We start from the raw sequence: 26,546 nt of genomic DNA on the forward strand, positions 1-26,546 counted from the left end.
AGTTTGGGGAAGTTTTGATTGCAACTCTTCAGTAAGGAGAGAAATCTATTCTTCATTCAGCCCATCTCCCCATTGTTTCTCTTTACCCGGACTAGATGTTAAATATTCAATCAGTAATTAATAGACCTGTGGTCATTAGTGCATACTATCACTACCTGTGAGCTGAATACTTGACCCGGCTATTCATGTGGATTTGGATTTTACAGAAGTCGAAGGTCAGCGTGGCTAACTTTCCCATGGTTTCCAGCTCTCTGTTCTGAGGAGCTGCTTGGCCACACTCAGATAATTCATGGAACAGTGTCAATGAATTATAAATTTTGAACAACTAATCTTGCCTTTAAAAATATTGCTGTGTATTTATGTTCTAGTGAACTTCAAAGGATTTTAAAAAAAACTATGCTAAATGTGGGAATACTTTTGCAACATAATTTTCTCTTAGTAGTTACTCTTTAAGCAGAAATGAAAAAAATATATTACTTTCATCACCCCCATCAACCCCATAACGTATCTGATTACATGTCATTTGTCCACTTAAAGACTTCAGAAAAGCCTGAGACGCTGGACTGACAGATGAGAAGGTTCCTAGCAAAGAAAACGACCATGAAAAAAAAGCATTATATGGAATCTGATACAAATCCAGTGGGAATTCATGAACTAAAGCATCCGTGATTAAAAGTGCGTTTTCTTGTGCTTCCTTGTAACCCATTGTGGTCTGGTCATTTAGTAAGCCCATGGATCTTTATTCCTTGTCACGAAACCTCTAATGTAATCAATGCCTTTTATTCATATGTCCGCTGAGAAGAGTGACATCTTCGAGTATTTTGTTGTTAATAGTTTAAAGTGATAACCTGAGAATCCTACATTATTTCTTGTCCTAGCCATGGTATTGTTAAGGGCAATGACAGATAAAGAAAGAAATCACTTTGGGACAGGTGTCATATATGCTGCACTGCTCCGGAAATGCCAGTGTTTTATTTTGGAACAGAGAGAAAAAGATTGAAAGATTGAAAGATGAGACAAGGGCTTTCAAACAATCTGGACAGATACTGACAGTTACTGAAAGTGGTGGCTGGAAAGCTTTGGCAGCAGTGGTTCAGAGAATGTGAAAAATAAAATCCTGCTTGTGGCTTTTTGTGTGTTTGAGGCTGGAAAATCTTGGAACATGTTTTCAAACGAGGATATTTAAATTTTAAATCTCAAATTGCTGAAATTTTCACAGAATAATCGATTATGTTTGTTTGCGGCTCACAAATTATAAAGGTGAATAAAGGTGGAATTCCAATTTCAAATAATTGCATTGAGTGATATCTTGTGTTCAGAATAGATTAGAAATGATTGAGTGATTCATTCTACCAGTCATTGTAGCAAAGAAATTGAATTTTTGCTTAAAATTAGTCTTATGGAACCATTCTTCATTGACTGCATTTTGCTAATGACACAATCCAATTGTGCTTATGAGACTGATATGGTTTCAATATTGAGATCAGCCCCAGATTGACCCAGAGTTCTTGGTAATTAAGTAATGGGGTTCCGAGAACTTCCCTGCAAATGCCAGGTCACCTGAACTCAAGCTCAAATCTGCAGCTTTACAACTGAACATGTCTGTTGTGCTTTGGCCACCCATTGTCTGAAATGGGTGGCATGTCGTTTGAAAAAAGTGTCAGGTAGGGCCTGCAGACAGTTTACTGAGTAAATAAATGTTATTTATTTTAGTGTATGAGAAACTGGGAAGCCAGGCTCCCCTCTAATTCAAACTCACTGGTTGCCATTTTATTTACATTTGGTTCTTCTTGTGTTCGCTCCTATGTATTCTCTACTTACACTATTTAAATTTCTTTTAATTTTAATTATTAACATTAATTTTACTTCTCTTTCCTGAAAATAAGTTTTATTTTCTAATCTTTCTCAAAAAACCCACTTTTGTTTGGATTTTAGAAACATAGAAACATAGAAAATAGGTGCAGGAGGAGGCCATTTTTGTTGAAACTTATGCAAAAACATTTCAGTGTACTTAGGTACATGTGACAATAAAGTACTGATGAAACATTGGACTAGTGGGGTAGACGTGGATCGGACCGTACCCTAGCTTATGGAAAGAGCATTCAGAAGCCAGAACCAAGCAGAGGGAAAGAAACTGTTTTGAGTTTGGTGGTGAGCTCTATCGAGCTTCTGTGTTTTCTGCCAGATGGGAGCAAGGAGAAAAAGGAATGACCAGAATGAGACAGAATGAAAGACTGATATGATCAAATTATAAATAAATTCTAATATTTGTTATTATTTGTTTATAGCAGCCTCAAAAAGTAACCTTGGATAGGTGTTCTCATAGACAAACTCAAGCTAAATTCATCCCTAAATTTGCGGTGGAATTTGTGTGGAAATGATGCAAATATGAGCAATTTTCCAATGCATGAAAAAGCCATTAAATTCCATACATGTTTTACGGAAGATGTAATGGAAATATACTCATAAAATTTTAGAAGAAATAATTGATAACATGATGTATAGCATGCACCATTTCAAAATGAGTCTGCAAGGTTAAAATATTACAAGACCACATAATTGGTGTCAAATGACAATGACACATGAAGTTAATGTCACGCAATCAGTTCCTTATGCCCAAATCAAAAACATTTCATGAACAAAGATTGAACATTTATAAAAATTCTCTGAAACTTAAACTTAGTTTATTTGTAACGTATTTATTCATTAATCCAGCATCAGGGTATAACTGACAAGACCAGCCTACCATGTACTACCATGTACTACCATGTACTACCATGCCCTAATTGCAGTTCACAACGTGGTGGGGAACTAGTGTCTTGAGTCTGGTAATCCTTTCTACAAAAGTATTCCCACAATGCTGATAATGTGGTGATGATGTCAGAATGGTGAATCTATCCCTCTCTCTAAACTCTTTTAATTAAAGCGCCCGAGACCCGGGTTCGATCCTGACTACGGGTGCTTGTCTGTACGGAGTTTGTACATCCCCCCACGACTGCATTGGTTTCTCCAAGTACTTTGGTTTCCTCGAAAACTCCAAAGACGTACAGGTTTGTAGGTCTTGATAGGTCTTGTAGGTGTGCAGGTTTTGGCTTGGTATAAATGTAAATTGGCCCTCGTTTGTGTAGGATAATATTAGTGTGCAGGATCGCTGGTTGGTGTGGACTTGGTGGGTCGAAGGGCCGGTTTCCGCGCTATATCTCTAAACTAAACAAAACTACAACTTCCCATCTGTAATGATGTGTGGAATTTCACTGATCTAGACACAAATGCCTATATTTTCTGTGCTCGTCTTCTTTCATCAAAGATCCACACCACATTAGCCACACTCTCATCTTCCTCAACCATCTGGAAAAAGGCACAGGATTCTGAGAACCATGACCTGCAGGTTCAAGAACACCTTATTCACAACAACCACTTGGCACTTGAACCACACTGCACAATCCGAGCCATAATCAACCCTCAACAATGATCTACTTTGTTTTTGTAACAACTTTGACTTTGTTTTGGTTGCACCATGCACTTTAGTTGTGCGCTATTATGGTCTGGTTATCTAGTATTACTATTACTTATTTATTTATTATGCTATTGATTGTTGTATATTTATTTTATGATATTTCGTTAATGGGCATATAAAACCGCATCAAGTAAGAATTTCACAGATTCATTTCTGGCGAACATGACAATTAAACACTTTTGACTCACTTGACTCTTGAATATCGATTCCGATCCATTCTGAATGGATAATTAACAATGTAACAATGTGCATAAATGACTTGGATGAAGGGATTAAAAGTACCATTAGAAAATTTGCAGATGATACAAAGCTGGGTGGTAGTGTGAACTGTGAGAAAGATGCTATGAGGTTGCAGGGTGACTTGGACAGGTTGTGTGAGCGGGTGGATGCATGGCAGATGCAGTTTAATGTGGATGAGTGTGAGGTTATCCACTTTGGTGGTAAGAATAGGAAGGCAGAGTATTATCTGAATGGTGTCAAGTTAGGAAAAGAGGACGTACAAACGAGATCTGGGTGTCCTAGTGCATCAGTCACTGAAAGGAAGCATGCAGGTACAGCAGGCAGTGAAGAAAGCCAATGGAATGTTGGCCTTCATAACACGAGGAGTTGAGTATAGGAGCAAAGAGGTCCTTCTGCAGTTGTACAGGGCCCTAGTGAGACCGCACCTGGAGTACTGTGTGCAGTTTTGGTCTCCAAATTTGAGGAAGGATATTCTTGCTATTGAGGGAGTGCAGCGTAGGTTTACTAGGTTAATTCCCAGAATGGCGGGACTGTCATATGTTGAAAGACTGGAGCAACTAGGCTTGTATACACTGGAATTTAGAAGGATGAGAGGGGATCTTATCGAAACGTATAAGAATATTAAGGGGTTGGACACGTTAGAGGCAGGAAACATATTCCCAATGTTGGGGGAGTCCAGAACAAGGGGCCACAGTTTAAGAATAAGGGGTAGGCCATTTAGAACCGAAATGAGGAAAAACTTTTTCAGTCAGAGATTTGTGAATCTGTGGAATTCTCTGCCTCAGAAGGCAGTGGAGGCCAATTCTCTGAATGCATACAAGAGAGAGCTAGATAGAGCTCTTAAGGATAGCGGAATCAGGGGGTATGGGGAGAAGGCAGGAACGGGATACTGATTGAGAATGATCAGCCATGATCACATTGAATGGCGGTGCTGGCTTGAAGGACCGAATGGCCTCCTCCTACACCTATTGTCTATTGTCTATTGCATGTTTTCCTGTTCTCCTGCCACCACCTCCCTCTTAACTTTCAATAAAAATGTGAACTTACCTCTAGGTATCTGAATTTTATCTTTGAGAATCTAAGCAACGTGTTTTGATATTCCTTCAAGCCAAAGTTTGTTAAGACTACTGCCAGATCTAAGATATTTCTTGCGATCTATGATCTCCTAAAAGGGATGTAAGAAATAACATGAGATGAAGGATGATTTCAGAGCACAAGAGAAAATAAAACATTTGGAGACGAGAAAACCTGGCTTTTGATTTCTTTTTTATTGGCATGTTTATGATTAATTCTGGTTAATCACTTTAAATATTTGACAGCAGGGACTGAGGTTCAGACCTCTCCCAGTTATTGTAACCACACTTGCAGACCACCTGGACCACAAGAATAACCCCACCAGTGACTAAGTTCACATCTTGAATTTGATAGCTGTGGGGTTTTGTGATTCACAGAATGACAGCAACATTGGAGGAGGGAAGGAGGTCATTTGGCTCACTGAATCCATACAACTCTTTTCAAGAGCAATCCAGCTAGTTGCATGACTTATCCTATTTCAGTTACCCTGTACATTCTCTCCTTTCAGATACATATCCAGCTGCGTTTTGAATGCCTCTATTACCTCTTTTGGCAGTGATCAGTGCTTAAAAAGATTTCCAGAGAAAACATAAAGTGCAATTCTGCTCCTCAAACACTTATTGTTTAGCTATTATTGCTTTCTCAGCTAACTGGGGATGTGGGCACTCTACTGATAACAGTATAACAGAGCTTTATTTGTCATTCGGTACCGAGGTACCGAACGAAACTACATAGCAGTCATAAAAAAAAGAACACAAGACACATAACCCCAACACAAACATCCATCACAGTGACTCCAAACACCCCCTCACTGTGATGGAGGCAACAAAACTTCCACTCTCTTCCCCACGCCCACGGACAGACAGCTCGTCCCCGACCGACCCGCACAGTCCCCGCAAGGGGATGGAAGACCCCGTGGCCGAATCGCACCGGGCGCTGAAACGTCTCGCGGCCGAGCCGGGCGATGAAAGGCCCCGCGACCAAGCCTTGCGCAGCTAAGTCCCGTGGCCGAGCCGCACCGGGCGATGTTAAGTCCCGCGGCCGAGCCGCACCAGCGATGAAAAGTCCCGCGGCCGAGCTGCACCGGGCGATGTAAAGTCCCGCGGCCGAGCCGCACCGGGCGATGTTAGGCCCCGCAGCCGAGCTGCACCGGGCACTGTTAAGTCCAGCGGCCGAGCCGCACCAGCGATGTAAAGTCCAGCGGCCAAGCCGCACCGGGCGATGTAAAGTCCCGCGGCCAAGCCGCACCGGGCGATGAAAAGTCCCGCGGCCGAGCCGCACCGGGCACTGTTAAGTCCAGCGGCCAAGCCGCACCGGGCGATGTAAAGTCCAGCGGCCAAGCCGCACCGGGCGATGTAAAGTCCAGCGGCCAAGCCACACCGGGCGATGTAAAGTCCAGCGGCCGAGCCGCACCGGGCGATGTTAGGCCCCGCAGCCGCGCCGCACCCCGCGCCGTGAGGAAGAGAAAAGTTTCACCCACCCCCCCCACCACCCCCCCACCCACACCACCACCCCCCCCCCACACATACACAACCAAAAAAAAATACAAAAACCATCCCAACACCGACACACAACAAAAAAAAGGAAAAAAGACGAACAGACTGCTAGCGAGCCGCAGCCGTTAGGCGTCGCCACTACCGCTTGTGCATTGTGCAGAGATTAGCGTAAGTAAATCAGTTGCTTTACAAGAGCAACTGCACATCAGAAATATTTCACAGCTCAAATGAACTACGAGACATCATGAAGTCGCAAGATGCATAAATTCAAGAAATTATTTTAGTTTTTCTTCTCACTGTGTTTACCCAGTTCCAATTGTTTCAGAGTTACACCATTTGAGTATTGTGTGCTGAAACAATCACTGCCAGTGATAAGTTCTTCAAACAAACAACAATACATTTGCAAGGAGAATGTTTTAAGTTTTAGGTTTATTAATGTCATGTGTAACAAGATACGGTGAAAAACTTTGTATTGCAAGCTATTCAATCAAATCAGATCAAATAATACATAAATACAATGAAACCAAATTTGTACAAGAGGTAGAGTGAAGGGAAAGGTACAGGGTACAGAATATAGTTCTCAGCACAACTGTTCCAGAGGCAAGATTTAATGTCCACAATGAGGTAGAGGAGAAGTGGACTGTGCCCTTACTTATGGAAAGACCATTCAGATGCATGACCATGAAGGGCAAGAGGCTGCTCCTGAGTCTGATGGTACGGGTTTTCAGGCTTCTGTACCTTCTGCCCAATAGGAGTGGGAAGAAGAAGAAATGACCAGGAGGGGAAAGGTCTTTGTTTAAGTTGGAGTTAGTGGTGGGGAGTCTGGTGTGTGTGATGGTCTGGGCTACTTCCACAACTCTCTGCAGTTTATTGCGGTCTAGGGCAGAGTTATTCCCAAACCAAGCTGTGATGCAACCCGACAGTATGCTTTCTATGGTGTATCTATAGAAGTTTGTAAGAGCTATTGGAGTTTTGCCAAATTTCCTCAATCTTCCGAAGAAGTAGAGATGTTGGTCCACCTTCTTTGCTGTTCCCATGACAGATTGTTGGTAATATTTACTTTGAGGAACTTGAAGCATTCAACCATTTCCACTCAACCATTGATGCTGACATGTACTCTACCATGATTTCTGAAATCAATAACTAGCTGTGTAAGAAGGAACTGCAGATAGACACAAAATGCTGGAATAACTCAGCGGGTCAGGCAGCATCTCTGGACAGAAGGAATGGGTGATGTTTCAGGTCGAGACCCTTCTTCAGATCAATAACTATCTCCTTGGTCCTGCTGACATTGAGGAAAAGGTTGTTATCCTGACACCAAATGATCTTTGGATGACGGTTACAGTCTGGAGCTCTGCTTCATTTGAGTCATTGATTGCTGGAAAATTATTAGACCACAAAAGGCATCTTCACACCTATACCAGCCAAATAACCTACAAACCAGAACGTCCTTGGAGTGTGGGAGGAAACGGAACTTCTTGGAGAAAACCCACATGATCACGGGAAGAACGTACATATTCCGTACAGACAGCACCCGTAGTCGGGATCGAACCTGAGTATTCAGCGGTACAAACGTTGTAAGGCAGCAACTCTGCCGCTGCGCCACCATGCACAGGCACCGTAACCTTGGGCATTGAGGAAAGTCAGTACGTTCAGACGCTGAGGTCAGATTAGTATGAGCGTGTCCCAATAGTGTGTCTCCAGGGCCAGGAAAGGAGGCAGGCTCAGTGAAGCTGGCATTTACGTTACTATCAAATTGACTTGCTAACAAATGCATGACTTTCAGGAACATAACTTGGTTGTACATTAGGGAGTGAGTGTACTTATATTTGTTAGCATTCTGAAGTTCGTTTTAGATTTTCTAGTGCTGAAAATATTTGCTTCTTATAAATATTTAATCAAAAATGCTCAGAAGCATGCAACACATAAAAGAATTCCTGACTGCCGCCAAAGTTCTGTATTTATTTTGTAATTTATCAGTGTTATTTTTATCAGATGCCTTTTTGTTTCTGGTACTCAAATAAATATTTGTATTATTTGGAGACACAAGAGATCGCAGAAGCTGGAATTTTGAGAAAAAAATCTACTGCGGGATGAACTCAATGGGTCAGGCAGCATCTGTGGAGGGAAATGTTCAAAGACGTTCGTTCAGACTTCGAGCTGGTAGAAAGGGGCGGGGCAAGAGGTGGCATGTAAAACGTGATTCCAGGAAAAGAGGTGGTGATTCACAGATGAGTCTAGTGTGGGAAAGAAGAGTGGAGATGGTAAGGAAGGCTGGAGGTGATGTGGAGAAGCCAGAGTTTAAATGGTGCAATCTAATGAGAAAAGAAGATGGTAGGTGAAATGTATTACTAGAGAGAGAGAGAGAGGGAAAGAGAGAGAGATCATGGGTAGAAGGGAACAGGGCAGGACAAGGAAGAAAATTAGGGAAATTTGAGTAGGGAAGAGTGGATGATATGGATTAAAGAGGTGAAGTAGGGAGAAGGAACTCAGTGAGAGGGGCAGGGAGAATGGAAACAGAGATGTTCATGGAGGTTTGTGGAGGTGGCACAGTGGCGTGGTGGTGGAGTTACAGCGTTAAAGACCCAAGTTTGATCCCAATTATGTGCTGTCTATATGAAGTTTGTACGTTCTCCCTGTGACTGCACGGGTTTTTTCTGGGTGCTCTGGTTTCCTCCCCCACTCCAAAGATATACAGGTTTGCAAGTTAATTGAGTTCTATAAATTGTCTCTAGTGTGTAGGATAGTGGTAGTGTATGGGGTGATCACTGGCTGGCGCAGACTCGGTGAGCCGAAGGGCCTGTTTCCGCGCTGTATCTCTAATGTCTAAAGTCTAAAGGGGGTGGACATTAAATGAGAAAATCAGTGGTCGGAGGTTATTCTGAAACTGGAGAGTTCAATATTCCAGGTGAGACAAAGGTTCACCTGCACCTCCTCCAACCTCATCTATTGCATCCGCTGCTCTAGATGCCAACTTATTTACATCGGCGAAACCAAGCGCAGGCTCGGCGATCGCTTCGCTGAACACCTGCGCTCGGTCTGCATTAACAAAACTGATCTCCCGGTGGCCGAGCACTTTAACTCCCCCTCCCATTCCCAGTCTGACCTTTCTGTCATGGGCCTCCTCCAGTGCCATAGTGAGGCCCACCGGAAATTGGAGGAGCAGCACCTCATATTTCGCCTGGGCAGTTTGCAGCCCGGTGGTATGAACGTCGACTTCTCCAACTTCAGATAGCTCCTCTGTCCCTCCCTTCTCCTCCTCCTTCCCAGATCTCCCTCTATCTTCCTGTCCCCACCTATATCCTTCCTTTGTCCCGCCCCCCTGACATCAGTCTGAAGAAGGGTCTCGACCCGAAACGTCACCCATTCCTTCTCTCCCGAGATGCTGCCTGACCTGCTGAGTTACTCCAGCATTTTGTGAATAAATCAATATTCATACCATTGGGTTGTGGGCTAACCGAGGGGCATACGAGGTGTCGTTCTTCTAATTTGCAAGTGGCCTCACTCTGGCAATGGAGGAGGCCGATCTCAAACTGGTTGGATGGGAATGGGAAGGAGAAATTAAGTGGCTAGCTACTGGGAGCACCAGCTGGCCTTGGCAGACAGAACACAGGTGTTTTGTGAAGCAGTCACCTTGTCTACGCTTGGCCTCACCATTGTAGATGAGACCACATTGAAAGCATTGAATGCCATAGACAAGGTTGGGAGAGGTGCATGTTTCTGCCTCACCTGGAAAGGCTGTTTGGGTCCCTGAATCGAGGTGAGAGGGGGGGGGGTGTAGGGACAGGTCTTGCATCCCTTACAGTTACAGGGAAAGGTATCTGGGGAAGAGCAAGGGTGGATGGGGAGAGATGAGCAAACCAAGGAGTCAGTGGGAGAGCGTGGTCTTGTGGAAGCAGAAAGAGGTGGGGAGGGTAAGGTGTCACTGGTGGTGGGATTCTGTTCAAGTTGGCGGAAAGTTTGGAGAATAATGTGTTGGACGCGAAGGCTGGTAGGGCGAAAGGTAAGGAACTCTATCCCGTGTTCTGCCTGAGGGGAGGCGGGAGAACATGAGAGCAGAACTGCGTGAATGGAGGAGACATGGCTAAGGTTCTCAACCAGAAATGTTGCCTGTCCATGTTCTCCAGATTTGCTGCCTGACCAACTGAGTTACTCCAGAACTCTGTGTCTGTCAGAGAGACTTAACTGTCTCAGTGATGTCCAGTTGTGTCCAGGGCACTTTCTATGGTGTGTGGCCTCTGGGTAAGCACTGCCACCATTGCTGGCTTGAGTTTTGTCTTGCCGTTGGGGCATTTTTTGCAGCGCACGGCCTTCTGGGTAAGCGCCGGTACTATTGCTGGCTTGTTTCCAATGTAGACTTGAGTGATGGTACAGTTTTGTGGAGATTACAAATGGCCTTAGTTGCACTAGGGACTGAATACAGAATTGTTTAAGTAAGTACGAGTTTACACAGGTCACCTATTGTGTGGTCGGGGAGTTTTAGTTCAGTATCATGAGTTTTAGTTCAGTATCATGAGTCCAAAAGTAAATTATTGGCTGCTATTCTTATGATATAGAACACAGAACATTTCAGCACAGGAACAAGAGCTTCGGCCCACAATAAATGTGCTGAACATGATGCCAAGCCAAACTCTGCCAGCACCTAATCCATATCCCCCCATTCCATTGCATATCAATGTGCCATCCAAAAGTATTTTAAATACAACTATCATATCTACCTCCACCACCATCCCTGAGATAGGCACTCACCATCATCTGTGTAAATAACTTGTTCTGCACATCTCCTGTAAACGCCTTAAGGCTATAGCCTGTAGTATGTTATTTCCACCTGGAGGGAAAAGTTTCTGACTGTCTACCCTATCTATGACACGCATACTTTAATATGCTCTATCAGGTCTTCCCTCCACCTCTGGCATTGCAGAAAAAATAATCTAAGTGTGTCCAACCTCTCCTTGTAGCTAAGGTAACACAAAATGCTGGAGTAACTCAGCGGGTCAGGCAGCATCACTGTAGAGATAGAATGGGTGACGTTTCGAGTCAAGACCTTTTCTTCAGACTGATGTCAGGGGAGGGGCGGGACAAAGATAGGGTGAGGTCGGAGGCAGGAAGACTGGTGGGAGAACTGGGAAAGGGAGGGGATAGAGAGGGAATGCAAGGTCTATCTGAAGTTAGAGAAGTCAATGTTTAAACCACTGGGGTGTAAACTACCCAAGCTAACTATGAGGTGCTGTTCCTTCAATTTGCACTGGGCCTCACTCTGACAATGGAGGAGGCCCACGACAGAAAGGTCAGATTGGGAATGGGAGGGGAAGTTGAAGTGCTGACCAACCGCAAAATCAGGTTGGTTAAGACAGACTGAGCGGAGGTGTTCAGCGAAACGATCGCCGAGCCTGCGCTTGGTCTCGCCGATGTAGAGAAATTGACACCTGGAACAGCGAATACAGTATATGAGGTTGGGGGAGGCACAGGTGAACCTCTTCCTCACCTGGAAGGACTGTCTGAATCCTTGGATGGAGTCAAGAGGGGAGGTAAAGGGACAGGTGTTGCATCTCCTGCAGTTGCAGGGGAAAGTACCTGGGGAGGGGGTGGTTTGGGTGGGAGGGGACCAGTGGACCGGGGAATTTCATAGGGAACACTCTGCGGAAAGGAGAAAGGGGAGGAGATGGGAAGATGTGGCCAGTAGTGAGATCCCGTTGGAGGTGGTGGATATGTTGGAGGATAATATGTTGTATGTGACGGCTAATGGGGTGGAAGTAGGACAAGGGGGACTCTGTCCTTGTTGCGAATAGGGGGAGGGGGAGCAAGAGTGGATCTGCGGGATATTGAGGACACCCTAGTGAGAGCCTTATCTATAATGGAAGAGGGGAACCCCGTTTCTTAAAGAATGAGGATATCTCCAATGCCCTTGTATGGAGCACGTCATCCTGGGCGCAGATGCGGTGTAGACGGAGGAATTGGGAGTAGGGGATAGAGTTTTTGCAGGAAACGGTGGGAAGACGTATTCAAGATAGCTATAGGAGTCAGTAGGTTTGTAGTATATGTCGGTCACAAGTCTGCCTTCTGTGATGTAGATGGTGAGATCCAGAAACGGCAGGGAGATGTCGGAGATGGTCCAAGTAAATTTATGAACAGGATGGAAATTAGTGGTGAATTGATGAAGTCAGTGAGTTCTGCATGTGTACAAGAGGTAGCACCAATCCAGTTGTCAATGTAGTGGTGGTAGAGTTCGGGGATAGGGCCAGTGTATACTTGGAACAGAGATTGTTCCACGTACCTACAAAGAGGCAGGCATATCTAGGGCCCATGCGAGTGCCCATAGCTACGCTTTGGATTTGGAGGAAGCGGGAGGAGTCGAAGTAGAGGTTGTTGAGGGTAAGAACCAGCTCTGCTAGACGGAGGAAAGTGTAGGTGGATGGAAATTGGCTGGTTCTGCGTTCAAGGAAGAAACGGGGGGCTTTAAGACCCTCCTGGTGGGGTATGGAGGTGTAGAGTGACTGGACACCCATAGTAAAGATGAGGGAGTGGGGGGCTGGGAAACAGAAGTTATTGAGGAGACGGAGAGCATGTGAGGTGTCTTGGACATAGGTGGGGAGGGATTGGACCAGAGGGGATAGGATGGAGTCGAGGGAGGTTCAAATGAATTTGGTGGGACATGAACAGGCAGAAACAATGGGTCTGCCACAACAGTTCTGTTTGTGGATTTTAGGGAGAAGATAAAATCGGGCTGTGCGGGGCTGGGGAACGATAAAGTTGGAGGTTTTAGAGGGCAGAGAGCCGGAAGTGATGAGACCAGTAATGGTGTTATGATTAAGGCCTGGTGCTCGTCTGTGGGGTTATGGTCCCATGGATAAGTAGGAGGAGGTGTCTGAGAGTTGTCTCCTGGCCTAAGTCCGGGAGAGGTCAGCGCGCCAGACTACCACAGCACCTCCCTTGTTGGCGGGTTTGATAACCAAGTCGGGGTTGCTGCAGAGTGAGCAGAGGGCTGTACGTTCAGGAGGGGGTCAGGGGAGTGGAAAATTTGATGCAGTTGATGGCCTGCCGGCAGTTGGAAATAAAAAGGTCTAGTGAAAGTAGATGGCCATCCAGGGGAGTTCAAGAGGAGGGGGTCCATTGGAGACGGGATATTGCACTCGATATTTACTGCAGATATTTTAAGGGAAAACATTTATGGTATGTCCCTTCTGTAACAAAATCAAACCTGTTGTTAGAAAGATTTTGAAATTTTGGCAGACGAGAGAATTCTTATTTTCCTGATTTTTGATAAAAAAAGATTCAACATGGATTTGATTCGTGGATCTGGTGCCCCAATCCCAACCTAAACCTTCAAAGGTTTGGAACCTGGAAATAATCTTGTTGTTTATTATCAAGGAATGCTGATAGTCGTGTTTTAGCGAGGTTCTAGAAATACTAGACGGGTGCAGCAGTCGTTTACGAGCAATCAGTGTGTGGCCTGCCAAAATAAACAGTGTTTACTTCTGTCACATTCACTCTGTTGAACTTATTAACAATATCTTCAGCCAAGCAAAGAGCATGGAATCAAATCCATCTGACAGTGCGAGCATTCTCTTCCGCCCAGCAATCATCCACTACACTGTGTTGTGCTTCTAGTTTTTTTTTCCAGCGTGCCCAGGACATTGTCTGCTTTCAATAAAGTATAGAAGTGCCAGTTCACACATTATATTGAGGAAACTTTGAATATGGTGCAAAAACACAATTTGAACATTTCTGACTGTCAGTGTGCGTGTTGTGATTGACCCTTCAGGTAGGCTCTGCATGGTAAGGAGTGCTCCAGATTAATGGGAGCCCATGTTGACTTTAAAACCTGAAACTCAATAGCCACATAACTCATAGATACTGTTATTAACTTTGTTGACAACTCAGAATCAAGGGAAGAGAAAAAGCATCCTCCTCCACATTTTTAAGGGAGTGCTCAATCATGCCAAATTTAGCTAATTAAAGCAACCAAATGGTTTAGTTCATTCTGGTCTCCAAATCACTCTTGTCAAATCATTGAGACCATCTTGTAAATGTTCCCATTAAATATAAGTCAAGTGCACCTGAAACATACTCATTTGAAACTGGAGATTGGGATGAGTGGAGTCATGTTTATAGGAATCTTTACGTTGATCACATAAGTAATTATTTCCATTAAGTAATTTCTCAACTGTTTCAACAACTCTTCAAATGTTCAGATCTGTAAGATTATGTCCTCTGCAGGAATATGCATTTTTTTTCACTTCTGGAAACTATACCAAGTATTGTCAAAATGATGTGCGCTCATTAGGAACGACATAGAATGTAGACCATAGAACAGTACAGCACCGGAACGGGCCCTTCAGCTCACAATGTTTGGGCTGAACATGATGCCAAGTTAAAATGATCTTATCTGCCTGTCTCCGATCCATATCCCATTATTTCCTGCACTTCCATGTGCCTATCTAAAAGCCTCTTCAATGCCACTATCGTATCTTCCTCCTCCACCACCCACTCCTGGCAATGCTTTACAGGCCCCCGTTACTCTCTGTATAAAAAACTTGTCACACACATCTCCATTAAGCTTTGCCCCACTCACCTTATAGCTATGCCCTCTAGTGTTGGCCATTTCCACCTTAGGAAAAAGGTTCTGACTGTCTACCCCATCTATGCCTCTCATCATTTTAAATAATTCTATCGTCTCCCCTCAACCTCTGACATTCGAGAGAAAACAATCCATGTCTATCTGACCTCTCCCTGTAGCTGAAACCCTCTAATCAAGGCAGCATTCTGGATCACTTCCTCTGTACCTTCTCCAAAGACTCCACATCTTTCTTGTAAAGGGGGAACTAGAACTGCATGCAATACTCCAAATTCAACCTAACTGAAGGCCTATAGAGCTGAATCATGGCCTCCTGACTCTTAAATGCAAAGCACCTATCAATCCAGGCTACCATACCATATGCTTTCTTCTCCCCCCTACTACTTGTGCTGCTACCTTCACTGAGCTATGAACTTGGACTCCAAGATCACTCTGCACATCAATGGTGTTCGGGGTCTTGTCATTAACTGGATACTTTTCTAATTAATACCCATTTCTGCAGCTGATCTATATGCCGCTGTATCTTCTGACAGCATTCCTCATTGACTGCAACTCCTCCAGTTTCGGTATCGTCAACAATACACTCACCAACCCATCTATATTTACATCTAGGGCATTTATATATCACAAAGAGCAGAAGTCCCAGCACAGATCCCTGCACAACACCACTGAAAAATCAGACAGCAATGGTTTGTAGTCCCAAGAGGAATACTGGTAAAACATGGAAGTAAAAACTCAGCAAAATTGAACTAAAACAGTGCCACCAATATCACCACATCACTGAGAGGAAATGGTTCCATTGGAAATTGGGGAAGACTGCGTAACATTGAAGTCAACTCATACAGAGTAAAATAAGATAGACACAAAAAGCTAGAGTAACTCAGCGGGACAGGCAGCATCTCTGGAGAGAAGGAATAGGTGACATTTCGGTTCGAGACCCATCTTCAGACTGGTTTGGGATAAGGGAAATGAGAGATATAGACAGTGATGTGGAGAGATAGAGAACAATAAATGAAAGATATGCAAAATAGTTAAAGGAAACAGGCCATTGTAAGCTATTTGTAGGGTGATAATGAGAAGCTAGTGCGACTTGGGCAGGGGAGGGCTAGAGAGAGAGGGAATGCCTGTGTTACCTGAAGTGAGAGAAATCAATATTCATACCATTGGGCTGCAAGCTGCCCAAATGAAATATGAGATGCTGTTCCTCCAATTTGCGTTTAGTGATACTCTGACAATGGAGGAGACCAAGGACAGAAAGGTCTGTGTGGGAATGAGAAGGAGAATGAAAGTGTCCAGCAACCGGGAGATCAGGTTGGTTCAGGCGAGCTGAGCGAAGGTGTTCCGCGAAATGATCGCCCAGTCTACGTTTGGTCTCGCCGATGTATTAGAGTCCACATCTTGAATAACGGATACAGCAGATGAGGTTGGAGGAGGTGCAAGTGAAACTCTGGCTAACCTGAAAAGACTGTCAGGATTCCTGGACAGAGTCGAGGGAGGAGGTATAGCGACAGGTGTTGCATCTTCTGTGGTTGTAGGGGAAGGTACCTGGGGAGGGGGTGGTTTGGGTGGGAAGGGATGAGTTAACCAGGGAGTTGTGGAGGAAACGGTCTCTGCAGAAGGAGGAAAGAGGTGGAGATGGGAGAATATGGCTAGTGGTGGGTCCAATTACAATTTATGGATGATGACATCACAACTTTGTTTGGAGTGTCTGAGACTGAAGGGAGACCTGACAGGTTTATTGAATTATGAACGACTTAAATAGGATAGATGGCCAGTAGAAATGTCATTTAGTAGAGGACATAAATTTAAGGTTTGAGGGGGTAAGTTTGAAGAAAATGTACAGTGCAAATTTTTTTACATAAAGTGTTGGGTGTCTGGAACGTGCTACAGAGCTGGAGTAGGAAGCAGATACCACACTGTAGTTTAAGAGGGTTTCAGATAGACACATGATAGACAGGGAATTGAGGGAAATGGAACAAGGTCACTGAAAGGAAGCATGCAGATACAGCAGGCAGTGAAGAAAGCCAATGGAATGTTGGCCTTCATAACAAGAGGAGTTGAGCATAGGAGCAAAGAGGTCCTTCTGCAATTGTACAAGGCCCTAGTGAGACCGCACCTGGAGTACTGTGTGCAGTTTTGGTCTCCAAATTTGAGGAAGGATATTCTTGCTATTGAGGGCGTGCAGCGTAGGTTTACTAGGTTAATTCCTGGAATGGCGGGACTGTCATATGTTGAAAGACTGGAGCGACTAGGTTTGTATACACTGGAATTTAGAAGGATGAGAGGCGATCTTATTGAAACGTATAAGATTATTAAGGGGTTGGACACGTTAGAGGCAGGAAACATGTTCCCAATGTTGGGGGAGTCCAGAACAAGGGGCCACAGTTTAAGAATAAGGGGTAGGCCATTTAGAACGGAGATGAGGAAAAAGTTTTTCAGTCAGAGAGTTGTGAATCTGTGGAATTCTCTGCCTCAGAAGGCAGTGGAGGCCAATTCTCTGAATGCATTCAAGAGAGAGCTAGATAGAGCTCTGAAGGATAGCAGAGTCAGGGGATATGGGGAGAAGGCAGGAACGGGGTACTGATTGAGAATGATCAGCCATAATCACATTGAATGGCGGTGCTGGCTCGAAGGGCCGAATGGCCTACTCCTGCACCTATTGTCTATTGTCTATAAGTGCAGGCTGAAGGAATTAGTTTCAGTAGGCATCATGTTCGGCAGAGACATTGTGGGCCGAAGGGTATATTCCTGTCCTGTCCTGTTCTATGTTATACATTTTATGTAAGAAAACCTTGAGGCATCAAAAATGTTGAAACTATGAGCACACTCTCAAAGGTTTAACCACTTTAATCAAGATTCTAATTTGTATATAATGTTAATTTTCAATGGAAGTTTCAAAGTTCTACTAATCAAGGATTGTCGGCACTTGTTGAAATCATCCTCGACGTCTATTGGCATGTAAATATGAAGGTGGTTACCAGGAAATTTGCATATTGTTCTCATATTGATAAAGTCCAAAGGATTTAGTACTAAAGTAGACCAAGTTGGGCCCAAACCTCTCCTGCATTGGTGCAGCACCCTCTCCTCTCCCCCTCCCCCTCCCTCCCCCTCTCCCCCTCCTCCCTCCCTCCTCCCTCCTCCACCATCTCACCCCTCCCCCTCTCTCCCCCTCTCTCCCCCTCTCTCCCTCTTTCCCCCCATCTCCCCCTCTCCCCTAACCCCCCTCTCCCCCTCTCCCCCTCTTTCCCCGCTCCCTCCGCCTCCCCCGCTCCCCCTCCCCCTCCTCCTCCCCGCTCCTTCCCCCTCCCCCTCCCCCTCCCCCCTCCCCCTCCCCCCTCCCCTCCCCCCCACTCCATCCCCCTCAACCCCCCTTATCCTCCCTCCTCCCCGCTGAGGTGGGACAAACCACAAACCGGCGACAGGGTGTTGTGCGCCTAAGGCTCATTGATGCATGGGGGCAACAAAGGTTATCCTGTCTGGTCCAAACCGACAGAAGGTCTACTGTGGCACAAGTCACAGAAAATTTTAATGTGGTCACGGGAGGAATGTGTCACAATACACATATGCATCGTACCCTGCTGCATATGGGGTTGCACATGAAGGACCAACAGCATATTAGGCAGGTGGTCATAATGTTTTGGCTGATCGGTGTATGTTCTCCAGTTATGTTACATGACCTGCTGAGTTACTCAAGCACTATGTGTTCTTTTGAGCGGATGACTTCAGGTCATTTTTAACACCAATTCATATGATATCTGTCAGATGCTTCAAGATGTGCAACTATTTCATGCATTCATTGTCCCTCTTAACATCAAACCTCTAATGGTACAGGTAAAAGATTCTTCAGGGAGCCTTGAAGAGATAGATTTTCCCGGTTATTTGAGGCAAACTTTGAATCATCATTTAGTTGATTTCCATTTCCATTATTGTGCAACATGACAGTCTAGTTCACTCCAGCTGAATTCACCACAGCATTGCTCTCGATGCATTGTAGTGCTTCAGCCTAGCGTGGAGAAGAGAGCTGAAGAGACAGCAAATGAAACAAACCACAATAACGGCTCATATCCTGGCAACTCATGAGGAAGAGAAAATGTGACGTTGTTCAAGTAACATGTGAAATCAATAATACTAAGATTGATGAACGTACAACATGCGGGATATTAACAATAGCTTGAGTTCAATAGAAGAGTCAGAAGTGACAATATATACCTAATGACTGCAGTGAAATATACACCAGAATGTACTGTAGAAATATATGATAATTAATCTATTTCAAAAGTGGCTACAGAATGATTTACAGAAGAATTTACACAAGTCAACAGTGAGATGTGTGTGAATATTCTACATATTCAAGAAATAACCAAAAAACTGATTACCCAAACAGGCTCAGGAAGATCTAAGTGTCTGGGAAAACCAGTGAGCAGATTGTACCATTGTACATATGTGAAACAATCAAAGAAGGAAAGCAAGGGTTATATATCAATAAATAAATGAGGCATGCATTTATGTGAAGTAATTATGACATTAAATAAACAATGCAAACAGGTGATAGTTGTAAAGTGCAATAAAGTGCTTCAGCATGTTCTCAAGCGCTTCGTGTCTCCTTATAGTTTATATTTGTCTTAATTACCCGATCTTGGTGCCCATAATCTTCATTAACATTAAGCAAATATAATGTGGGGAACTATCTGCTAAGGAGTAAACTAATATCAGCTTGGCGGATATGTGCAGTGGCCCAGCACAGTAAAAGGGAAGCTTTGGAGATTTGCAAAGGGGTTATTGAATGTTTCAAGCGTGGACACCACACAACAATGTGGCAGCTATCACACATCAGGATGGAAATGTGTTTGCACTTACTGCAAGCTGTTTCGTCTTTTTAATAGGCAGATTGATGGCATAAAAATGGATGCTACTGTTCACATTCATAGCCATGAAATGTGTTCAAGGTTGAAAATTGTCACCAAAAAGATATCATAACAGGTGATTATGTTTCAGCAAGTGTGGTAAATGAAGCCAGATGCCTCTTTATGCATTGGCTTCTCTTTTACTATTTGGAGCAACACAAAAGCATTGTGTTTCATTAATTTCAAACAAAATACAGGATGGACGATCATCACTTCCCTGCCTGTAAATCCTAATTCCGTGAAGTGAGGTGAGAAGCCAATGGAACCAAAAACAATCCTGAACAAGGTGAGCAAAGCCTTACTTTTAACAAACTGTGTGATGCTGGAAAGAAGCAGACATCATATTGAAATTACCATTCCTGGATCTTAAATGGGAATTAAATACAGTGACAGGTACATACCATGTCTTTTCAACATTATCTCCAAGGCTCTCATTGTGTGTTGCTTTACTAATTCCTCAAACTCACAAATTTATATTTACCCAACTCATTTGACAAAAAGGGCGGCACAGTTACACTGATGCCTGACAGAGGCAGAGCTCCAGTTTCAATCCTGACCTCGAGTGCTGTCTGTGTGGAGTATGCATGTTACTCTATGACTGCATGCGTTTCTTCTGGGTGCTCCAGTTTCCTCCCACATCGCACAAGTTGTTGGTTCGGTAGCTTGTGTAAAATTGCCTCTAATGTGTGGTGAGTGCATAAGTGGGGTAACATAGACCAGATGATCGATGGCCAGTGTGGACTTGGTGGGCAAAAGGGTCTGCTTCAATGCTGTACATCTGGAACTAAAAAAGTAGAATTGTGCTAAGTAAAGAAGATTAAGGATATGGTTAAAAGGTATACATTTGTGCATTTGATAACTTAAATTTTTGAGAATGTGGCATCATTATCTAAGCTGGCAAAATGCCCACAGTGGAACACCATTTACAACTTAAAGCATTTTTTCCTTCCAATTGCAACGATGCTTCTGCAGTTGATCTGGTCTACTAATACTTGCCTTTCAAACATTAGTTCCATGACTGAAGATTGCTGCTTATCTATTCATGAGTTGTGATTAATTGCCACTTTCCTGTTAAAAGCACTTGAACTTGTACCATTTCCCCTGCATGGTGGCAGGGCTCTGACACGCCATCCTTTGCAATGCTGAGCCTCGCTGATAGATAATCCCACTGATATATTTTGAGGGTAGCTCAACTCTGGCCCTGGTTAATGTGGCTGTCAAAGTACTTAAACATTTGTTCGCTTCACGGTGTGTCATATCGGGAAGGCTGGAAGTATCGCCATGGATTCCTGTCAGCCTGGCCATTCTCCGTTTTGCTCTTCTACCTTCTGGGACAAGTTACAGGGCTTAAAGGCTCAGGATTCCAAACCCAAGAACAACTTCTTCCCCACTGCTATCCGCCTCCTGAACCAATCTTCACTTTCTCGCCCCATTCCAGAGAGGATGCCACGTACTCTCACTCTTAACTCTGCCTCATCTGGTTATACTGTTATTCTACTTCTGTTTTTTTTGTTGCATTACCTCAGGTTGCACTACAATCATGGTACCATTCTGCTGTTTTGCATTTAGCATTGTATTTATTGTCACATCTGTCATTACAATGTATGCTTTAGGAAGGAACTGCAGATGGGCGGCACGGTAGCGCAGCGGTAGAGTTGCTGCTTTACAGCGAATGCAGCGCCGGAGACTCAGGTTCGATCCTGACTACGGGTGCTGCACTGTAAGGAGTTTGTACGTTCTCCCCGTGACCTGCGTGGGTTTTCTCCGAGATCTTCGGTTTCCTCCCACACTCCAAAGACGTACAGGTATGTAGGTTAATTGGCTGGGTAAATGTAAAAATTGTCCCTAGTGGGTGTAGGATAGTGTTAATGTACGGGGATCGCTGGGCGGCACGGACTTGGAGGGCCGAAAAGGCCTGTTTCCGGCTGTATATATATGATATGATATGATATGCTGGTTTAAAACAAAGATAGACACAAAAAGCTGGAGTAACTCAGCGGTACAGGCAGCATCTCTGGAGAGAAGGAATGGGTGATGTTTAGGGTCGAGACCCTTCTTCAGACTGATTAGGGATAAGGGAAACGAGAGATATAGACGATGATGTGGAGAGATAAAGAACAATGAATAAAAGATATACAAAAAAGTAATGATGATAAAGGAAACAGGCCACTGTTAGCTGTTTGTAGGGTGAAAATGAAAAGCTAGTGCGACTTGGGTGGGGGAGGGATAGAGAGAGAGGGAATACTGGAGTGAGAGATATCAATATTAGAGCGTCAAGCAAACAATAAATTTCATTACACTCTTGTGTAGATGATAACAATCTAATCTCTAACCTAATATAATCCAGTCCAATCAAAACTAATCTTCAGTCTAATCTAATCTAATCTAATCTAATCTAATCTAATCTAATCTAATCTAATCTGATCTAATCTGATCTAATCTGATCTAATCTAATCTAATCTAATCTAATCTAATCTAATCTAATCTAATCTAATCCAATCCAATCTAATCTAATCGAATCGAATCGAATCGAATCGAATCGAATCGAATCGAATCGAATCGAGTCTATTCTAGTCTAATCTAATCTAATCTAATCTAGTCTAGTCTAATCTAATCTAATCTAATCTAATCTAATCTAATCTAATCTAATCTAATCTAATCTAATCTAATCTAATCTAATCTAATCTAATATAATATAATCTAATCTAATCTAATCTAATCTAGTCTAATCTAATCTAATCTAATCTAATCTAATCTAATCTAATCTAATCAAAACTTTCAGGAACTGTGAATAAGTAAAAAAATACCAACAAAAAAAAGAAATACAAATATGAGAGGACAGCTTGTGTACTTGGAAAAATGCTCCAAAAGAACTCATGGTTGGAAAAAAAATCCATCAATTATAAAAGCTATTTAGGTGCAGAGATCCTTCAGATAAAATTTGACCATATTCTCCTTCAATTAGCACAAGCATCAGCTCCCATTTCAGTGCAGGGCTGAGGGTGGGCTACCTACCTAACATTGGTTGAAATATTAAACTGAGCCCCATTTGCTCTTTCCATTGAAACTAAAGGATTCCATGGGAACGTTATGATTAAAATATTGTGCCTTGAAGCATTGCTAATATTTTTCTCACAATTAAATTGCCATCACAGATTATCTGATTATTAACACCTTACTCTTTGTGGGAGCTTGCGTATTTTCTGCATTGTGACTGTGACAACATTTCACATGTATTCCATTGGCAGTAAAGTTGTTTGTGATATCTTAATGTTGGTGAAGGGAGTTATATGAATGTAAGACTATTTGGAACATTTGTTTAATATTAGCTTACACCTGATTAGTGTAATGCTTATAATTGTTATAATTGTTTCTCCATCTTAAAACTGTGAAGGGATAGATGGTGTAGGCCGAGAGAAGCTATTACCATTGAAAGTGGGATGGAGAATTCAGAGATTTAGAATGAATATTTTTGGCAAAAGAAGTGTGCCTGAGGATTATTTCTCAATTTGATGACAGTCATAGGGCTATACAGCATGGAAACAGACCCTTTGACCATCTTGTCCATGCTGACCAAATTGCTAAACCAAGCCATTCCCACTTCCCAGCACCCGGCCCATATCCCTCCAAACATTCCTATTTATTTGCCTGTCTAAGTCACTTTTAAATGACATAATTGTATCACTTCTCCCGGCAGGTCATTCCATGTATGCAGGACACTCTGTGTGAAATGTGCGGGGATCGCTGGGCGGCGTGGACCCGGTGGGCCGAAGGGCCTGTTTCTGCGCTGTATCTCTAAATCTAAAATCTAAATCTAAAAAGGTGCCCCTCTTTTTATCCCCTTTTAAATCTTTTCCCTCTCACCTTAAACTTCTGCTCTCTCGGTGGAGCAGCGGTGGAATTGCTGCTTCACAGACTCGGGTTCGATCCTGACTAACGGGTGCTATCTGCACGGAGTTTGCACATTCTCCCCGTCATGGCGTGGGTTTTCCCCGATGGCTCCGGGTTCCTCACACACTCCAAAGATGAACAGGTTTGTAGGTTCATTGGCTTCGGTAAAGATTGTAAATTGTCCCTAGTTTGTAGGATAATGCTAGTGTACAGGGACCCGATGGGCCGAAGGGGCCTGTTGCTGCGTTGGATCACTAAACTAAACTAAACTAAACTAAACTAAACTAAACTAAACTAAACTAAACTAAACTAAACTAAACTAAACTAAACTAAACTAAACTAAACTAAACTAAACTAAACTAGTATTAAACTCCCTATTGCCTTTGCAAAGAACTAGTACATACACTTAATGGGCTGATTGGAATCCTTTCCTGTAGCTATTCAATGTTTCTGTAAGTCTTCATCTGGGCAATTTGTCATCTGGAAATTCCATTCTTTGTATTGACTGCATATTTCTTTGTTGAGACCTTTAATGTATTACTCCAATTTCCTCATAATATATGCTGTTCAGGATATTCTGTCAGGACGCTGTGGCTTTTCTGTGACCAAAAGTCTGTCTTCTGGATGGAGATGGTGGGTGTACGCATTGGAAAGCCATCTGTTAGTCATTCAGTGAAGACCCTATTGAAAAGGCATCTGATGCCAATAAACTTTCTGTACATGAAGGATCACAGCACAGGATAAAGCAAGTTTTATAGAGTGTCTGGCATACCCAATGCCTTAGGGGCAATTGATTGTACCCACATTGCTTTTAAAGATTCTAATGAGGATGAGTTTGCTCATGTGATTAGTGAAGGATACCATAAATTTCCAGATGGTGTGTAATGCTGGGGGCAAACTATTGATTGATGCTACTTGGTGGCCCAGTGAGCCACAATATTCTTTTATCTTGCACTTGTTTTGCAAATGCTAGCTAGAAATGGATTGCTCTTTGATAGTTTTTAAACTGTCAGTCTAAGTTTTTAATTCTGTGCTAAAAAGCCACATGTCACAAGAGAATTCAACTATGTGCTAGTAGTTTTGGAGAAAATGCCATATGTAATCAGACATCGATATGTTCCGACCCGAAACATCACCTACCCATGTTCTCTGGAGATGCTGCCTGACCCGCTGAGTTATTCCAGCACTTTGTGTCCTTATCAATATGCCAACACAGGTGTCCTAACACTGAACACATTATGACAACATTGGTAGTTTGTTGCAAACTGGTGGCAACAGAATATATATACAGGCAGCATTGAAAAGGTATTAATTTGTGTACCATACCTGTGCAATTTATTCTTTGTTCCCCATTTTATTGTTGCAGAAGACAATGATAGAACTTGTACTGCAAATGAAGCCTTTTAATTATTAATAAATTAAATAACTCTGTAATACAGACATTCAAAAATCTTTTCTGAACAACTTCACAAATTATACTGCAACAAAATTAAAATCATCCTTTAAATAAAATGGACTTAATTGACTGGAATTATCGACACGTGGTAGAATACTAATCCATACATAGACGTGAACTATGAGATGAGAGAGACATTTTACAGTGAGTTTTAGCTTTATGCTTCATTTATTACTTTGTCTGAACATCTCACTTAGAACCCTTTCCATTCCAAGACCATGACTATTTATTTGACAGTATGCGTCGATAAAATATGAATAAGATAAATAACAGGCTCCATCACAAGAAACAGACTGTTGACTGATGTCTATTACAAACCCACTGACGCCTACAACTATCTCAACTACACTTCTTCCCACCCTGCTTCCTGCAAAGACTCTATCCCCTACTCCCAATTCCTCCGTCTACGCCGCATCTGCGCCCAAGAACATCTGAGATGTCCTCATTCTTTAGAGAATGGGGGTTCCCCTCTCCCATCATAAATAAAGCCCTCACACGTGTCTACATGGTACATCACACCTCCGCCCTTGCTCCCCCTCCCCTAGTCGCAACAGAGACGGAGTTTTCCTAGTCCTTACCTTCCACCCCATCAGCCGTCGCATGCAACGCATAATTCTCCGAAATTTCCGCCACCTCCAACAGGATCACACGACTAGCCACATTTTCCCTTTCTGCCTTCCGCAGAGACCGTTCCCTCCGCAACTCCCTGGTTAACATCCCTTCCCACCCAAATCACCCCCTCCCCAGTTATCTTCCCCTGCAAACCCAGAAGATGCAACGCCTGTCGTTATACCTCCTCCCTCGACTCTGTCCAGGGACCCCAACAGTCCTTTCAGGTTAGGCGGAGGTTCACTTGCACCTCCTCCAACCTCATCTACTGTATCCATTGTTCAAGATGTGGACTCTTATACATCGGTGAGACCAAACGCAGACTGGGCAATCGTTTTGCGGAACACCTTTGCTCAGCCCGCGTGAATCAACCTTATATCTCGGTTGCTGAACACTTTAATTCTTCTATTGATTTCTCTCACCAGGTAACCCAGGCATTCCCTCTCTCTTTATCCCTCCCCCACCCAAGTGGCACTAGCTTCTCATTTTCACCCTACAAACAGCTTAAAATGGTCTTTCCTTTATCATCCTTACTTTTTTGCATATCTTTCATTCGTTGTTTTTTATCTCTCCACATCACCGTCTATATCTCTTGTTTCCCTTATCCTTAACCAGTCTGAAGAGGGGTCTCGATCTGAAACATCACCCATTCCTTTTCTCCAGAGATGCTGCCTGTCCCGCTGAGTTACTCCTGCTTTTTGCGTCTATCTTCGGTTTAAACCAGCATCTACAGTTCCTTCTTAAACAATAAAATATAAATATTTATTGAAAGCTTTCTGTTCAA

This window comes from Rhinoraja longicauda, chromosome 1 (genome assembly GCF_053455715.1).
Source record: "Rhinoraja longicauda isolate Sanriku21f chromosome 1, sRhiLon1.1, whole genome shotgun sequence".
Classification (NCBI taxonomy): domain Eukaryota; kingdom Metazoa; phylum Chordata; class Chondrichthyes; order Rajiformes; family Arhynchobatidae; genus Rhinoraja; species Rhinoraja longicauda.